The sequence below is a fragment of the Etheostoma cragini genome, chromosome 2 (genome assembly GCF_013103735.1).
Source record: "Etheostoma cragini isolate CJK2018 chromosome 2, CSU_Ecrag_1.0, whole genome shotgun sequence".
Taxonomy (NCBI): domain Eukaryota; kingdom Metazoa; phylum Chordata; class Actinopteri; order Perciformes; family Percidae; genus Etheostoma; species Etheostoma cragini.
In genome coordinates this window covers 9,481,629-9,498,508 of record NC_048408.1, presented here as the reverse complement: position 1 = coordinate 9,498,508, position 16,880 = coordinate 9,481,629, and the positions used below count along the sequence as shown (strand labels likewise).

Here is a 16,880-nt window from a genome sequence, read left to right as displayed (position 1 = left end):
TACTAATCCTGAATGTATTATGAACATGTTCTAGCCATTAACACAGCATGTAGCCTCCATCAACTTTCTAATGCAAGTAGAAAAAAAAAGCAAAGTGGCACTTTACTGTTAGCAGTGTACGGCACAGACAGGCTTCCTGTGTGTCCTCTGCGAGCACTGACTGAACCGCGGTCGTTGCTATGGCTACAAGACGACCCAATGGGAAGCTCGCGGTAGACTGTTGCTGAATGAAAATAACAGAGGCCATTTTGCGCACGAAGCTACGGTGTCATTCATTAATATTAAAAGTGAAAACAGAAGGAGGCAGGTTCAGTCCATATTTGGATAGATGCGATAGCTGGAGAGCCCGGTAGAGTTGTGTGGGACCGCGTTGCGGGTGCGACTGGCGCTTGTAGCTAGTTAAACATGCCGCGGTAACTACTTGCCGCGGCGTCGCCTCTTCCTTCGGCGTTTGTCTCGTGAAGAAAGGGGACAGACAGGGCAGCTTCACCGCATTGCTATCTGAGCCCGTGACCCCCGAGAGAGGGAGTTGCCTGTACTTAGCTGACCGACACCGGCAATATCCATACGCGTTGAAAACAGGTGTACAGTTATCACACGGACACAGCACTAGCTTCCAAGCCGCTCACTGCGTTTGTGTGTGTACTCCGATAAATACTTCAGTCATTAACACATGGAAGAGGCTGATAACCTGACGATATGTTGCGGAATTAGTCGAGTGAGGCGAGACTCGGTTTAAGGTAGGTACACACCGTATCAGCAGTGTTGTTGTCAAGGGACTATTATCTTTCCCTCCGCGCTGCTTTTAGCAGCTTCAGAGGATTTAACCCAGAGCTGTATTTTGTGCTTTGATGAGTTAAGCAGGCTATGTTTGTACGTGTGTTACAAGCAACAATGAACATGCAGTTGTAATCGGCGAGACTAGGACAAATGCATCAGCTCACATGCGGTAAGCTTTCTACTGTCTATGGTTTGCAGTAAAATGCATTCCAGTGGATTGCTGTTTCCAGTGCATTTAAGGCGGAGGCGGCTGGGAGGATGTTACTCAAACCACAACATTTAAGCTGTAGAAACATAGCTTAACATTAGTAAAAGTCTAAAGACAGTCAGCACGAGAGACGTAGGCTATAATAACAAATGCGCTGTTTGATAGCAATAAGCATGAATTGAGATATCCATATTTAACCTACATCCCAAATGCTTAAGTTAATCTCTATTGTTTGCTTGCACTTCTCCAGCGAAGGACCGAATTAGATGTGTAATAATGAAAACACTATTATACAGTGACCTTAGTTTGGTCTGGTATGCAGATGTATCTTTACCAGATAGACCACAGGTCTCTGAGTTTTGTGTTGGACCCTGTGGAGTTACTGATTTATCAAAACTAACCCACCAGTACATCTGCTTGTTGCATTCACCTACCAATAAATGTGTTTCAGTCAGTCTCTTATCGATAGAGCTTGGATGAATAGTCCTGAATAGTACTGCAGTAGTGCATTTTATGTCATATTTTAAGACTGAGATGTTGCCCATGTCATATCCAAGATTTGACAGAAAGCAGTAAGGAGTAGTCAGCCCCTGTGTTTCTTTGGCGCTGCTTGCTAGCTGACATAAAGGGATGATGTAATGAGGAAAAGAAAAAAGGCCTTTAGCGTTGGATGGCAGCTGTGAGTCCAGTTTGAATGCTGGGTGAACAGGATGCACACAGTGTAACACTATCACTCTGGGTACCTCATACTACTCCCAGTGTGGCCTACCTGGCCTGTGTGTTGTGAGTATTAGTGGGAAGGCTTTACTGGACGGTATCTTTGATGTAGTATTCTATGTATTTTTATGACTGCATATTTGTGTTTAGGGGAGAGGAAGCGGCGCAGATGCAATATGACGAGCAACAGTTGTCTGCTATCAGTCTCATGAGGGCCCGCTGCGCCAATAAACACCCTAATGCCTAAATATACACACTTAATGAGGCGATCATAGTTTTTTGACTAGATTGATGGCCAATGAGCCAGAAAGAATGTCTCTGTTACACCTGCCAGTTTAGAGTTTGGAGAGAGAGAGAGATAGAGAGAGACTGTGTGTGAGTGAGTCAGTGAGTCAGTGAGTGTGTGTGTGTGTACACATGCATGTTTGAGTGAAAGGGAGAGAGGCTGAGAAGCTGAGAAAAGGAAAGGGGATCAAGGCGTCCATTAGCGAATAAGAGACAGATTCATTTTCTCCTGAAAGTATGGAATCAAACAAGGGGTTACACTTATAGTTCACTTTATTTCTCTCATAATCTCTCTATCTCACACTCCTTTTTAATTTTTCTTTGCCTGTTTATTTCTTTGTTTTTATGCCCTTTTATAATTGTGTCTTCTCATCCATCTTCCCCTCTCTCTGCCCTTCTTCAGAGGCATGTCATGTCATGGCTTAAGTGGTGTGCGAATAGCTCGCCTGATTCTCCGTCTCACTGGTAATAGGGGCCGCTCGCAGGACACGCTTGTTCCCTGAGATGTCTCATTGAACAAATCTGTGAGTCTCATGTGCCACACAGTCTGGATTAGATTAGCTGAAGGGAGTGTATAGTATCATCAAGTAAAGTGCACATCTTTTTTGTGCACTCTCATTTAAAATGTGTGTTGAAATTAAAAAAGAAATCACTTTAGACAACCAAATTCTCCTAAAGTGGGTTAGTTATATACTGAAATGTTTGCAAAGCGTGCAGTGACAAACAGCTGTTTTCTTTTTAAATAGCCATTTGGTACTATGGAATTAAGTTTGATATCTTATAACTCAAAAATGTATAATTAATATGTAAAGCAAAACATTTTTTACGTTGACCTGTCATTCTTAACAAGGCAGTTTTTTTATTTAGCCTGCCATGTAAACACTATTTACAGCCTGTGGATTTGAATGCATCCTTTTCATTGGTCATAAGAACAAATGCACAAGATAAAAAAGGCTGAATTTAAGAAAAGGCTCTAAGCAGTCAAGTATTGAAACATGCTTAAAACTATGTCTAATTAGCAACTCAATGCCAGTGTATGAAGTAGTCTATGCTGCTATGGGAAAGGGTTAGAAGACTACCTTGAGTACAGGTAGGTCAAATTTGCAAATGCAGTCTGCTAAGCTTTAGTCTAGATGATGTTAGACAAATGTTTAATGGAGAAACATGCATACTTTAAACAACATAATTTTTATTTTATCATTTCTGTTCATTTGAAACAAGACATGCATCATTGTTTTTGCTGCTGTACATTGCAGCCCCTAATAGATCAAACAATGGCAAGTCTGAAAGATCTTGATCAAAGCTTTAAGCATTTCATAGTAGGAGTTGATTACAACAAATAAAAAGGTATGGATTCTTAAATTATTTAATGAGATTCAGTCAAATGTGTCATTTTGTGTGTGTGCTGTTTGTGTGTTTGTCCCGAATAAGATGCTCCTGGCTGACAACAAAGGCTTAAACCTTTTGAGATTATGGTTTGAAATGTATTATAAATTCATTCCATATTCATAATTGACATCTAAACATTGGATTAGCATGTAGATCATATTCTTCTGCTTTGTGTGATGTTCCAAAGCAACCAAACAGTGGTACTGTTTCTATTGAGCAATATAATGTTTAGATCCGCTCCCAGGTTTAAGTGTTTTCAAGTAAGTGACACTTACTAATGTGTATGTGTACAGTTCTCCTGCTTTTTATATCCTCTCACTTACTTAATGGGGTATGGCAGAAGCTGATAATGAATTAGGTGTTGAAACTGTACGGGCGAGACCATGTCGACACGGCCACTGTAGTCCAGAGTGGCTCATAGGTCAAAGTGTCGGTGTGTTTGAGTGTGAGTGTGTGTCACTCGCTATAAAAATAGTTTGCTCTGCTACTTTACTGAGATCATTCCTAAACTGCTGCTGTGTCATGTTGGTTTCAGTTGTTTTATAAATCATTCCTGCACATGCACAACTTCATAAGAGATGCTTATCAAACTCACATTTTAGTCTTTAATGCACAAGGGATCATGTGACCCACAACTGTAAAATCACATCCATCAAACGTTTGGTGATGGTCGTTCGGGTGTTGATGGACATCCTGTCTGTCATCTTTCTTAAAGTCGCATGTGGGTTAAAGAATAAAGTATGAATTAAATAGATAATGCAACCAACACTTTATTGGTCTCCTGGTACTTTCCTGATTCTGGCCCCGAGGTTACATCATTAGCACCCGTCAGTTGTCACCTTTTTACCATACCTCCGTAATCCTTGGCACGTGATCAGAAATTTCTGGGGGCCAGCTGCTGTTTGATCAAGTCTGCTGTCACACCGGTCACTGTAATGTGCCGAGGCCTGAAGCTCGGGGGTTTTGACGGACATAGTTGCAGAAGTGCTACTTATAATTGGAGCTATCTAAGCAAGTTAAGCTGGGATTTTTACATTACCACTTGATCAGTGGCACGATGACAGTGGACATTGATAGTGTTTCTCCAGGGCATCTCAACCAAGGCCATCCATGTTGGATTTTAAGGTTTGCAAAACGTTGACACTTGACTGAGCGTGTTCATGAGTTTAGTATTTTACTTTTGACCTGGCTAAACTAATAAATTGATTTTCATACTTGCAATAATGGGTTTATTTAAGATGTAGACTGACACAAGTGTTTTTAGCTATTGGCATTCCATCCTAAGAAATGCTTTGGACTAAGTAAGGTCAAGTCACCTTACTGCTTCATCTAAGTAAATTGAAATTAGGCCGAAAAACTCAACAGGAGGCAACATCACTAACTGTAATAGTCATAGTTGGAATATCTATTTTTGTAGAGAAAAATAAGTCAGCAATCATATGAGCATTCCTTCTGCTACCCATGATGCTACATTTCCATTTATTTTGTAGTGAGTGCTGAACTCTTCCTGAACCCTACTACACAGCAATCCGTTAATTGCTGGTTTTTGTGCCTATTTTATTTATTGTCATATGGGTATGTAGGGAGTAGGTGGAAGTGATCCTAATAGCAAACATTGCACAGTAGCTGCCTGTCTGGCTGGTTTTAGGTATCCAAGCTCTAAATATGAGATGCTAATAGCAGTAGTTACATCATCATTCTGGGAATAGCGGGGGGTCTGGAGGTGCCTCTGGTTGACCTCTCCGCAGTGTATATTCGGCCTGTGTGTGTGTGTGTGTGTGTGTGTGGTCATTTCAAAATATACATCCCCATATGGATTACACAGCAGTTTGGTTATTAATGACACAGGGGAGTGGACACATAATTAGTCTGTATATGTACAGCTTGATATGACACTGACTGCACAGGGTTATTAGTGATAAAAAAAATAGAAAGAGCCAGTGTCCATGTCCTTCTCCATGTTTACACATGTGCAAATCTCAGAGCAAACCCTCAACTGTCAGCAAAATAAAATATAAGAAAGGCTCATGTGAGAACAATTTGACACGCCTGTCCGTTTCCGTGTGGAGTTTTTCACTTGACACTTGCCCCACACTGACGACATTGGCTGTTGTGTGACATTGAAGCCCTGGAGGAGAGATGGGCGAGTGAATGCTCTCTAACGCCCCTTTTGTGTCCACTCACTCCTACTGACATCCTAACCTTAGTTCATTCAACCATGTGTATGTAGTCAGAGGTGTACTTACCTGATGCATTTTAAACTATACAATTACAATGTGCGTGGCGGTGTTGGTGTTTTTACAGTATGTGAAAGTGTGTGTGTGTATATATATATATATAGTGTGTTTTTGTTTGCATATGTGTGTGTGTGTGTGTGCACACTGTGTGGTATGCATGCCTGCAATCATGTGTGCATGTGGTAAAATAGAGATAGTCAATGCTGTCACTTAGACCCCACCCCACACTTGGGGGTAACTTTCCAGTCTCATAGACGAGCATGCCTGAGTCTGAAAATAGCCGTATCTGATCACTGCTTCACCCAAACAGGGAACTCTCTTTCCCCGTTGATCCCACTCTTTGGCTCTCTAACTTTCTCTTCGTTCTGTTGTCTCTGTGCTCTCCAGACATTAAACGGGCTACGCTCTGGGAATAAAGCCTGACTGGGAGGAGAGACTCATGCTGAGCGCAGGGAAGAAGACGAAAAAGCAAATCTGAATATAAGAAGAGAAAGTGGGAGGCACTTGGGCTCCCGCCTCACCTACACCTGACTCTTCTTAACAAGTCTCCAGTCTTTTGGTTTTATGACGGTAAGCGTTGAATTTCCTCTGCTTGATGGATTGTTGCACCTGCTCTCAGCTGGCTGAGAGGTCAGGCTTTTGGTAAATGTCACAAAAGATATTTGGACGAAAAGGTTGCATTCCAACAGCAAATAATGTGCCCATGTGCATTTTCATGCCAAAACACTCTATTTATTAAATTCAAGTTTTTAAAAGTAGATTGAAGATTTAAATAAAGGATTGACAAATACAGGTTTAATTTACCTTCCTCAGTCCTGAAAGAGATTTTACTGTGTTTCAATACACACATAAACAGATCACATAATATCACATGTGATATGTCTACATTCAAAAACACATTGATGCTTTAAATGGATTGCAAATTAAAGATGTCTGAATAGATTTTACAACTCAAACACTGAAAGGGAATTGTTTTTGTTATCTGCTCTGCCAAAACCACCAATTATAGGCCAAGAGTAGTTTTTGTGTGTGTGTGTGTGAGAGTGGACAGGGGAAGTGGTGTCAAATAAAACGGTGGTTGCTACCGCTGTCACCTCAGAAATAGCATCAGCAAATAACTTAGATTACAGCTTTGGGGAGAGAAAAGTTGTATACATCCACCCTAGATGATTTATTTAGAAAACGTTTAAAATTTACTTTTGTCAAGTAAAAATTAAATATGTATATAGAGCAGAAATTCACACGTTGAACTAAATCATATTCTTTTGTGTTTTGATAGACCAAATGTGGAGAAAAGTTGGGATTCGATCCTCAAAAACTACCTGTCCTCTTTCGCTTTACCTCGTACCTTCCCATTATTTGGCCCCAGATTCGTATTTTCTTCCCTCTGTCCCTTTTACATACTTCCATCTCTTGTTTCACTCTTTTTCATGGTCTCTTCTTTCCCACTCAACAAAAGCCATGCTCCAATCCCTCCATTAGGCCGGTCTCAGAGGTGTTGTGGAATGTCACCTTGACCCTTGGGTACACAGTAAGGGGTGGTTCCCAGCCTCTATTCGTAGTACTGGTCCGCTTGGTTCCCCCTTCTGCCTGACCTGACATACATGGAGGCACTTTGTCTGTTCCCTGTATGGGCACAGGGCACCCCATTTTCATGGTAAATGTGACATTGTTAATACACAAATAATGATTAATTCCAGTCCTCCTATAGCCTTATTATCAACAGCGCTCCAGTAAACGGCGACGCAGATGGCTTGATTGTTATTGCTTATTGATCTGAATAACCGTGGAGGGGGGTCTGGAAAGTAGTTACTTTGTTTGAGAGAGATCAAAATATATCAGGTTTGCCACATATTTTTGATGTATTTATTCAATTATTTATTCATATATCGAGAATAAAGTACAGAATGTTTTGCAGTATGTTTCCTACAAATCCGGGAGCTATCATAACTGTACAAAAATACTGTTATTTCATTTTTAATCCCCTTGTCACCGTCACTCAGTTTTGCCCTCCCTATTCTCATTCCTTCCTTTTATTGAATATTTGTTTAACCCGGTTGTATTAATGGATGAAGATATTCAAAAATGGCCTTGACAGAATAACTGCAAGCACAAAGCTCTGGATTTACAGTCTCATGTGAATTTGGGATGCTCTCAGTAAACGGACATCTGTCTTTCTCTGTCTGAAATGAAAACTACCTTTTAAAGATGACTAGGTATTTATAAAAAATATTTGAGAATATTTTGACTCATGTTTATTAGTTTCAGTATTGCTCATTACCATTAAGATCAACAAAGCTGTGTCAGTGGAAAGAGGTTTTTCTGCTACAATAATTGCAGTGTTGTTCAATGGCCATCATGGAAATAGAAGTATTACAGAAGCCAAACAAAAGAGTCTCTCACAAAGCGACAGAGATGTTATAACTCACTGTCAAACCTATGATGACTAAATTTAAACATATCACCTGTCATCTCTCTGAGATACCTCCTGTGTATCCAGTTGTGATGGTGAAGTTTATTATTTTTATTTAACCACCTGGTGAATTGTAGGAATAAAAAATGTAAAATGACAATATTTACTCATGCCTTTCTCCCAGAGGACATAAAGATTCCTCCCATTTTCACGATGATCCAGACCACCTAAGAGGGTAAAAGGTCCTGCCAAATAGTAAATATAGCATCCCTGCTAATCAAGTTTCTCTTATCTTCATGGTTGACACTTAACACTGGTACCTGGGGAATCTAAACTATGTTTGGGGATTGTAATCTTAGCCACAGCTGATGGCTATTCAGCTTTAGTGGAGCCCTTACGTCAAATGACAGATTACTTTCAAAATGTTTGCAGCTTTAAATTTAGAAAATGTTCTACAAATTAGCACACATCATCTTTACCAAAATGCACAATGTACTTTACTGCTTATTCTTTCTCTAAACTATCAAGTCTGTTTACAAGATGGTTATATTGTTCTTCAGGCACCCAATCTTTTTTTCTGTTGAGCTTGAACTAATTTCCTCACAAGAGTGATTTAATAATAAGTAGCGTTTACCTCCTTTATTCTCCAGATAGTAGTGTTTACTATCTCAGTGTTTGAAGAAGCTAAGTGCTGCATTCTCCTGAATATCTCTTCTCCATTAGGCCTCTTACACCACATTAGACATTAATGCCAGGTAGTGCCACATTCAGTCAATATCTAAGGCCTTATGAATTGGTACCAGATTGGATTCAAATTGACAATTAAAAGACAATTCTTAAAATGATTCTGACTTGTAAAGGGACTATCATTTAATTTAAGTATTCAGTTATGCTGGACTGGCTTATACTGTAGGGCAGTTAAATCAATAATTGTCATGACAATAATTTCTCAAAGGTATGGACCCTTACTGTTGATCCTTTAGTCAGGTGCGATAGGTGGTATTTGTGGCATTTACTTACCATGGACCCCACTAGAATCCTTCTAGCATTTTAGGAAATAACTTCATTTGTTGCTTTGATGGAGCCTGTGCTTACTAATTTGTGAGCAGTGTAAAATGTAGTGGGTAATTCGTCTTCACCTAAGAGCATTACAGGAAAAACATCACATTTTGGGATTCCAAGGTGACCAAAAGATGTCCCTTAACTACCCCATGTGAAAAGCTAAAGCCATAACACTAAGTCAAAATGTCTAGTCAGGAAAAGCTAAAGCTTTATCTTCGTAATTGCTGTGGCGTTTAGCACAATCTAACACCATGTCCCTCCATTTGCAAATCCTCTCATTTCATTGTAACTTTGATATATATATTTATATATATATATATATATATATATATATAATTTTGTCATGATTGTCTCAATTTGTAGCCTGGGGTTTATGGTGTTGTGGTCACTAGTCTTATCGCAGACTCTACATGTACTGGTAGTGTACACATCTTGCAGAGGAGGAGATAAAACAGTGGCAGGTCTAGAGGTGTTGTTTACTGGCGTTGCTGTGTCCCCAGACGACTTTAGCCACACAGCTTACATAATACTACATGCTAATATTGCCTCATTTTTGTTTTTCACTCCATATTTGCTTCTTCAGACTTATGCCATTTGGTAATTATTCATCCTCTCTGCGATCTCTATCTTTTTCTGTGTGCAGCTGTTATTTTTTTTTTATTTGCCATTTTTTTCTATGCTTGTCCATCATATCTTTTTTTCTCTCTCTGTCTTCCTTTCTGTGACCATCAGAGCTGTATGCAGTGACTGCATCTTGAGTTCTGTAAAGAAATGGTGAAATAACAAACCCACGAATTGTCACATCCAATTCATTCTTCTTCCCCCATATCCCCGACTCACAGTACCGGGGCTTGTGTTGCATAATTGCATTAGTGCTCTCAGGCCGATGGCTCTGCTCGTTAGTGGGGTTGTGATGCAATCTGCAGAACACACGGGCCTCTGTTGTCAGCAGTATGGGCAGTGAGTGGGCATGCAGGGTCAGTGTATTGACCTCCCCTAGCCATTCATACAGCCAGAGGGGGGTCTGCTAATGAATGGCAAGGTTGAACAAACAAGGCTCATAGCGGAGACTCTGTTGGATGTGGTTGTTGTTCAACTAGTGTCAGTAATGTGGTGGTAGAACAGTAACAGGGAGCTGATATATTATTCCTTATAAAATGGCCCGCATCTAACAAGCTTTGCATTTGTGTGAAAGAGATGCTTTAAAACTTTGCATGAAGGCTTATTTTGATTAACTAACTTTAGTAATGCATTACATACATGTGTATAGTTTTGGTTTGAATTTAAACCATGGTTTGGCTAAATACTCACTCACTGTATTTTTGACTGGCTGGAGAGCCTGGCCTAAACTGTTGAGTCACAAAGTTCCATGTAACCGGCATTATGCTGAAACAATACTGCAGCAACTCAGTCATAAGAAAGCTAACTTTTAATTCATAACCTTTTGCAAAACTTGTCCAAAACGATCATCAAAAAAATCACCATCAAAAGGTGAGAATGTTCATGTTTAACATTTTTTGACAAGTGGCCATTATATAAGCCGGATACTCATTCTGATGTGTGCATTCACTGAAACTAAGAAGAAGCCTCAGCCAGGATTTAGACACATGGCTCTGTGTTGTTTAAGTCCTCAAAAACACCTTTGATGTGGATTAGAACTGAATTTCAAATTCTCACATTTTTATCACAGAATGTTTTAATTGGATGATGAGACCATCATGGTGGAAAGTAGTTTTCTTGTTGACCTTTCAAGGTTAGTTGTCAGTGTGACTTTTTTTAGCCTTTATGCCAAGGTAGATGAAACGACACCAAGAAAATAACTTGGTTTAGTTGATTTTGCTGCTTGTATGAACATTTAGATTCAGATGCTGAAATGGTCCTACAGTGCCTTGCTTGTATATATCATTTCAGCCTTCGCTCTTTCTGAAGTTCCTACAGCTTTGAGAAAAATCCGAACAGCCTCATGTGTTGAGATGAATAGATCCACTGTGCTATAAAGCTACGCTCCAGTAGGTTGGTTGGCCGTCGAGCCAATATTATTTTATTAACTTGTCCCAAAGGAGGTTTGGGAATGGGAGACAACAACTGACAAGTTGTCTTCACTTGCAGCAGCTGATGTAATGCTCTACTGATGCAGGCTACTGCAGGGGTCCAAAAAGTATCAAGTTTCTTCTGCTTGTAGTGGCTTAAGTTAAGCATTATTTTAATCAAGACTGTCAGTCTTCGATGATTCCCCCTTGATCCAAACTTTAAAATAAACACGAATATGAATGTAATGTACTTTTAAGGTCACTGTTGAACCTAATAAAATGGCTGAACCAAAGTATTTTTGTACTCTTCTGGTTTTAATGCACAGAATAATATACTGTTAAAAATGTTAATTTCTTTGACTTGTTTGGTTGATGTTGAACACAAATGCTTGAGTACTAGAAATACTTGAAGCTGTAAAATACTGTGTTCACTTAAAGCACAGTTTACTTACAGCTAGACTCCTGTTTTGATTCCCAAGCCTTTGCCTTTTTTTTCTAAGCACAACCCTGCACTCTTAACATTTTTAACCAAAAAAATGCAACACTAAAATAACTTGGCTTCAACTCGTCAATTAAGGAATGAAGCCCTTCTAAATTCTGCCTTTTTTGGAGGGGTCATTCTTTTTGTCAGTTGGGTTTCAGGCTAGCTATGTCTCAACTGAGATTTATGATAGATCTCCTGGGACATTCTGCTGCTTTGAGGTATTTGTTTTCTCTTTTATTTAATCAAATTGAATGTTTCACATTGATATTGCACTTAGGGTTTTATTAAAACGTCTGGCATTGCATGTATTATTAAGCTTTCAACAGCTGATAATGTTGGTTTATAGCACAGCTGAACAGAAAATGTCTATCTGATGACTTTTGGGTCCGGTCTTTAAATAGATTTGCTAAGGAGCTTAATCTGTTGACATCCTGTAAGTATGTCTCGGTCTGAGAGACCACTTCAGGGTCGGGACCCTTGAGGCCGTAGTCCGCTTATCTCCAATGATTGTTCACTCTCTCCTGCTATCTTCACACACATAGACACACACAAAAGGATCTTTAAAAGCTCTGTTAAAATGTAATTCTAAAATTAAATGAATTAAATGGAAACATGGCATTTTTTTCCATGGAAAGACGGTGGCATTTCTTTTTTTTATACACTTGTTTTGTCTATGCCAAGGCAGTGACTGATGGCATCCTGGCCAGTGCTCTTTGAGGACATTGTTTGTGTTTTTCTTTCCTTCCTTTTGTGTTTCCATTACAATGTCTGGGTTACATTTTTCTTCATGTTTTCTTTTTTTTTTTTCAGGACCTTTCTTTTAGGAGAAAGGCCTAGCCAAATGACCCTTCTTTTGTTAATAAGACCAAAGGTAGTGGTTCATGTAATTTCACAATATGCTTTATCCTTGTTCCCTAGTGGCATTGATTAAGGTCTGCTTTGTCATCTAGGCTAAGTGCTGTCTACACACGGATTTTATGAGATAGCTGAAATAGCCCACACAGAGACAGATTACTCATCGAAATTCCTGTATACTTATACAACTTATCTTATGTCTTTAATTGTGAATTTGTGTCTACAAAAACTAAACAAACAAACAAGATCAACCATATTACAACTCTTTCAGTGTGGAGTTGTTGAGAGCAGGAAAATGGCCATTCCATTATAGAAACAGTTTCTGGTGATGAGCTCAAATCAGGGGAAATGTTCTTCCAAAATTGAAACAATGGAGGACAATCTTCCTACCGTAGTTACCACAGTGTCTTGTGTTTCAAAAGGTTTCAAACCTCAAAAACCTTTTAGGCCACAGATATGAGCCAAATGAGTCCCAGTAGGTCACTCAACAGACCAATGACACTTGATGGGCTTGTGTTGTTGGACATCACTGCTTTCTGTGTATAGCTCGTTGGGTATTTGCTGTCCCACAGCTATTACACTCAGTAATTATACACACACACTCGTCTCCAGAGCGGCCTACCAATGCCTAAATTACAGTCGGGGGATAAACCACGGCAAAGTAAGAAAACAAAATTACTAGAAAGAAACTTAACATACCAGTGACACTACGACAAGAATGTATACCAACTCTTTGGAAATGAAGGTCTCTTGTTTGCTATCCATTTATTTAGCACATTTGACTTTAATTTAGTAAAGATATCCTTGAAATCATTGAAGAGAAAAGTTCTGGGAATTGACAAATGGGTCTAAGTTAATTCATTTTAAGAAATGATAGGATTTTGTCTGTCAACATTTATTCCTACAGCTTGTAAGTATAACATTAAGCATTACAATTTAGAGAAGCGCTCCCAAAAAATTAATGGAAACATTTGGTGCCCGTCCGGTATACTGTATATCGTCTATGCATGAGCTGCTAATGATCCATCACAGGCTTTAAAGAGTGCTTCGTATTTTACGATTAAAAGCTTAAAAAAATCTGAGCAGAGAGTGAGAGTTGAAGGAGGTGTAGAGCCTGGCGGGTTTTCTTCAAGTGTCCAGCCATAACATTACACCATGGCCACAGCTGCTGTGTCGCCGCTGATCTGTCCCCAAGAAACATGATCCTGTTTATAATCTGACCATCATTTGGACGGCGACTGCCTGCGACGCCAGACACATGATTTATCCGAGAGTGTTAGTGTGTGTGTGTGTGTGTGTGTGTGTGTGTGTTTCAGTGAGAGATTTATGAGGATACTGTATGAGGGTGAGGGTTAGGTCTTCAGGGGCTAAACATATCCCACTGTACATGGCTTCATGTAGTCTCACAAGTTGTATTATTTCCTCCTCACCAGCGGAAACTCTCACATGTGAAACTCTCACATGGTGGGTAAATTTGATGATTATTAACAACTTAATAAAAGAGGATGATCTACAGATATGCAGTACTTTCAAGTTACACTTGTTGCCGAATACCTCTTGTAAAAAGTTGTTAAAACGACTGCACAGGTTAAATTTGTCATATTCTGTTTTGCCTGAGAGAAATTGTCCCTGAAGGCACTTTTGTGTATTGAGGAACTATTTTCTTTAACGAACGCTGGTCATGTCACTGCTTTGGCAAAACAAAAGCCTACAACAAAATCGATGGCAAATTAAATTCCAAGTACTAGTCACACAACCTCTTTTATTAAAAAAAAAAAAAAAAAAAAAAAAAAAATCTAACTAGGTTGGTGTTTGCTACCAGTGTGAACCAATAGTCCTAAGGCATTGTCCCTCAAGGTATTATGGCAGCATGGAGACAGAGTTACGTAACATTACGTCCCTATGTTCTTATTATAGCCCCTTTTAGGTTGGATTTTTGAGGCAGATACTGATCTGGAAGTTTAAGAAAATCAGGTAATATATCAACCTATATCTATGTTTTTTACATAAAAACATAACAAACAACACTCTTTATATACATGCCTTGTTTTCTAGTTTCATGGCCATAATTGAGGGTTAACAGGACATTTTTTCTTTTTCTTTTTAAGAAATCCCTTAAATTATTCTCTTCACCATTCTTTATTTATTTTACCTTTTATTTCTATATCATATTGATATAATGAGAATATTTACCATGAGTCTTAATCAGTATTCCGGTCATAACTTAATCAGTTATGACCGGAAAGGGATCTCAGAAAACACTGGACTGGCTCTCATATTTGGATGCCTGTACAATTTTCAGCATGTTCAAATACATGTGAATGTTATGCCATCCATCTAGTGCCACTCATCACCAGAGCCAACGTGAAGGCAGCTTTTACATTCATGTTAGACTATGGTCACACACCTTTACCAAAATAAGCCCCAGTCACTGATAGCCAAGTAGAATGAGATTTACAAGAAAAGTTCAACATGCAACACATTCTCCCATCTCATGGTTGACGCTTGGTCAGGTGCCTTTGTTGTAATTAATGACACTAAAAGTCTCCTTTAACGTCTTATCTAAGCGTGCTTGGTTGGGACTATTGGCGTCCCCTTAGACGCTGTTATTTTAAGGATAGGTTTGTGGATGGGGTTAAAGATCTGTAACACGCGGAAATGGGACGGTTGGGTTTAGGAAAAGTCGTGGATGGGCTTGCGCTTCCACGACAAAATTCTGCCTTACACGCTAAACCCCGTGTAGCTGCTCTCCCCAGTACATTATACAAACACGCTGAAGAGCTCCTTTGTCGTCCCTTAAGATACTGTCCAAATGTCCGTTTTTTTATGAGTTCGGAGTGACAAAGGGTTGCAACATGAGTTCAAGCACAAACAGCAACCAGAGTTTGTGCTCTTATCATTACACAGCTTTTGTGTCTAGGGGAGATCCTTACTCACAGGTGTACAAACACATTTTTTATTTACCTAGACTTATTTATGTACTGTAGTGTCACAATGTTTTTACATGTTACCGCCAGTACACTGAAAAAAGGCCGACATCTGTGCATTTACGCCTATGTGCTGAACGGAGAAACTAGATAAATAGAATTAAAAAGAGCATTCTTATGGATTTGGGTGTGCAAACTCCTCTGAGGTTATTAAGATACTAAAATCCTCCAAGTCATAATGTTTTAGAAGTGTTAAAGAGTTCTGGAGCCATCTACACTAACATTTAAACAACAGCTACTATACTTCCTAATGCCAAAACTTCACAACAATATCTACATTTGTGTAAGGCAAAGTTAGCCGCGTGTGTGCCACAGTAACTTACATACCAGACATGTATGATCCCTACTGCAGCCACTGTAGGCCGTCACTTGTAATATCTGTCATACACACTAAGTTCCACGATGACACACATGCATGCTTTTACGCAGCAATGCAACAGTCTGTGTTGCGCTTTTTGCTTTTGATGTCTTCATATCAATCATAAACCCTACTGGAACAATACCAAGAAAAGGTCTCTATACAGCAAGAAGCAGGCATCATCACTTATGGGTACAGTTAGGTAGAAACTGCATCATTTCTTGTATACATTATTTATGTTTCATCTATGTGCTGTAGAGCATTCATTCAGGTCATGAAGTAACTTAGCTGGGAGAATTTATGTTCCCACATTTGGATTCCATGGGTTTGGGCCTCGGCTTTATTGTCTTTTTAAACAGTATGTGTTGATATCATTGAAACGTTTACCTTTTTGTGTACCGTGCTGCATAGTAACGGAAGTCAAAGAAAGTTGAAAGTGTATAAGTGACAGATTTTTTTAGCTGCATCAAATCACAAACCGAAGTACATTTCTGTTCACCTTGAAAACACTTGTGTATAAAACAAGACAAACATTTTACGTTTTTGATGCCCATTCAATATTCTTCGTCTTACTGTTAAAGCAATTCATCAGAAATAGTCTCATAATCTTTCTAAAGCATTCCTAATCATCTGGATCAGTATCTGTTTATATCCATACTACATTATCCATCTATCAATCTTTTAGCCTTCCTTACCTATTGAGGTTGGCTGGGGAGCCTATCCCACTACTCTTTAGCAACCCCTCATATTGACACTCAGTAACAGGCCTGTCCCATCTTAGCTTGATATTCAGACTGACTTGCCATTTCAGTTGACTTTATAGTAATCATTGCATAAATCAGAGATTCAGGTGCTTGGAAATTCAGAAGTGCAGTTCATCCCTATCGCTATGTCACTTTTCATGTTATTCATATCTTTTCATGTCTTTCAGTCTTAAAGCCTTCAGCCCGGGTTTTCTCAATATCAGGAAAATAAAATGTGTGAAAGGAGTTTAAATCAAGCTGACGCGCAATCATTTACAGTATGTCAGCACTCAGCATTCCTACTCCTAAACCTCCTTAATATCTCCAGACTC

The 16,880-nt window shown here is 39.3% G+C and overlaps 1 protein-coding gene across 2 annotated transcripts in view; it reads left to right on the top strand.

Moving 5' to 3' along the window:
* Positions 1-217: 217 nt before the first annotated feature.
* Positions 218-16,880, top strand: part of sorbs2a (sorbin and SH3 domain containing 2a) — a 47,519-nt gene continuing 30,856 nt past the window's right edge. The window contains exons 1-2 of one of the 2 annotated variants that reach the window (XM_034888423.1): positions 218-740; positions 6,004-6,186. The gene's annotated coding sequence lies outside the window, so the exon portion shown is untranslated. The remainder of the gene's footprint in view (positions 741-6,003; positions 6,187-16,880) is intronic. The other variant, XM_034888431.1, reaches the window with a different exon arrangement.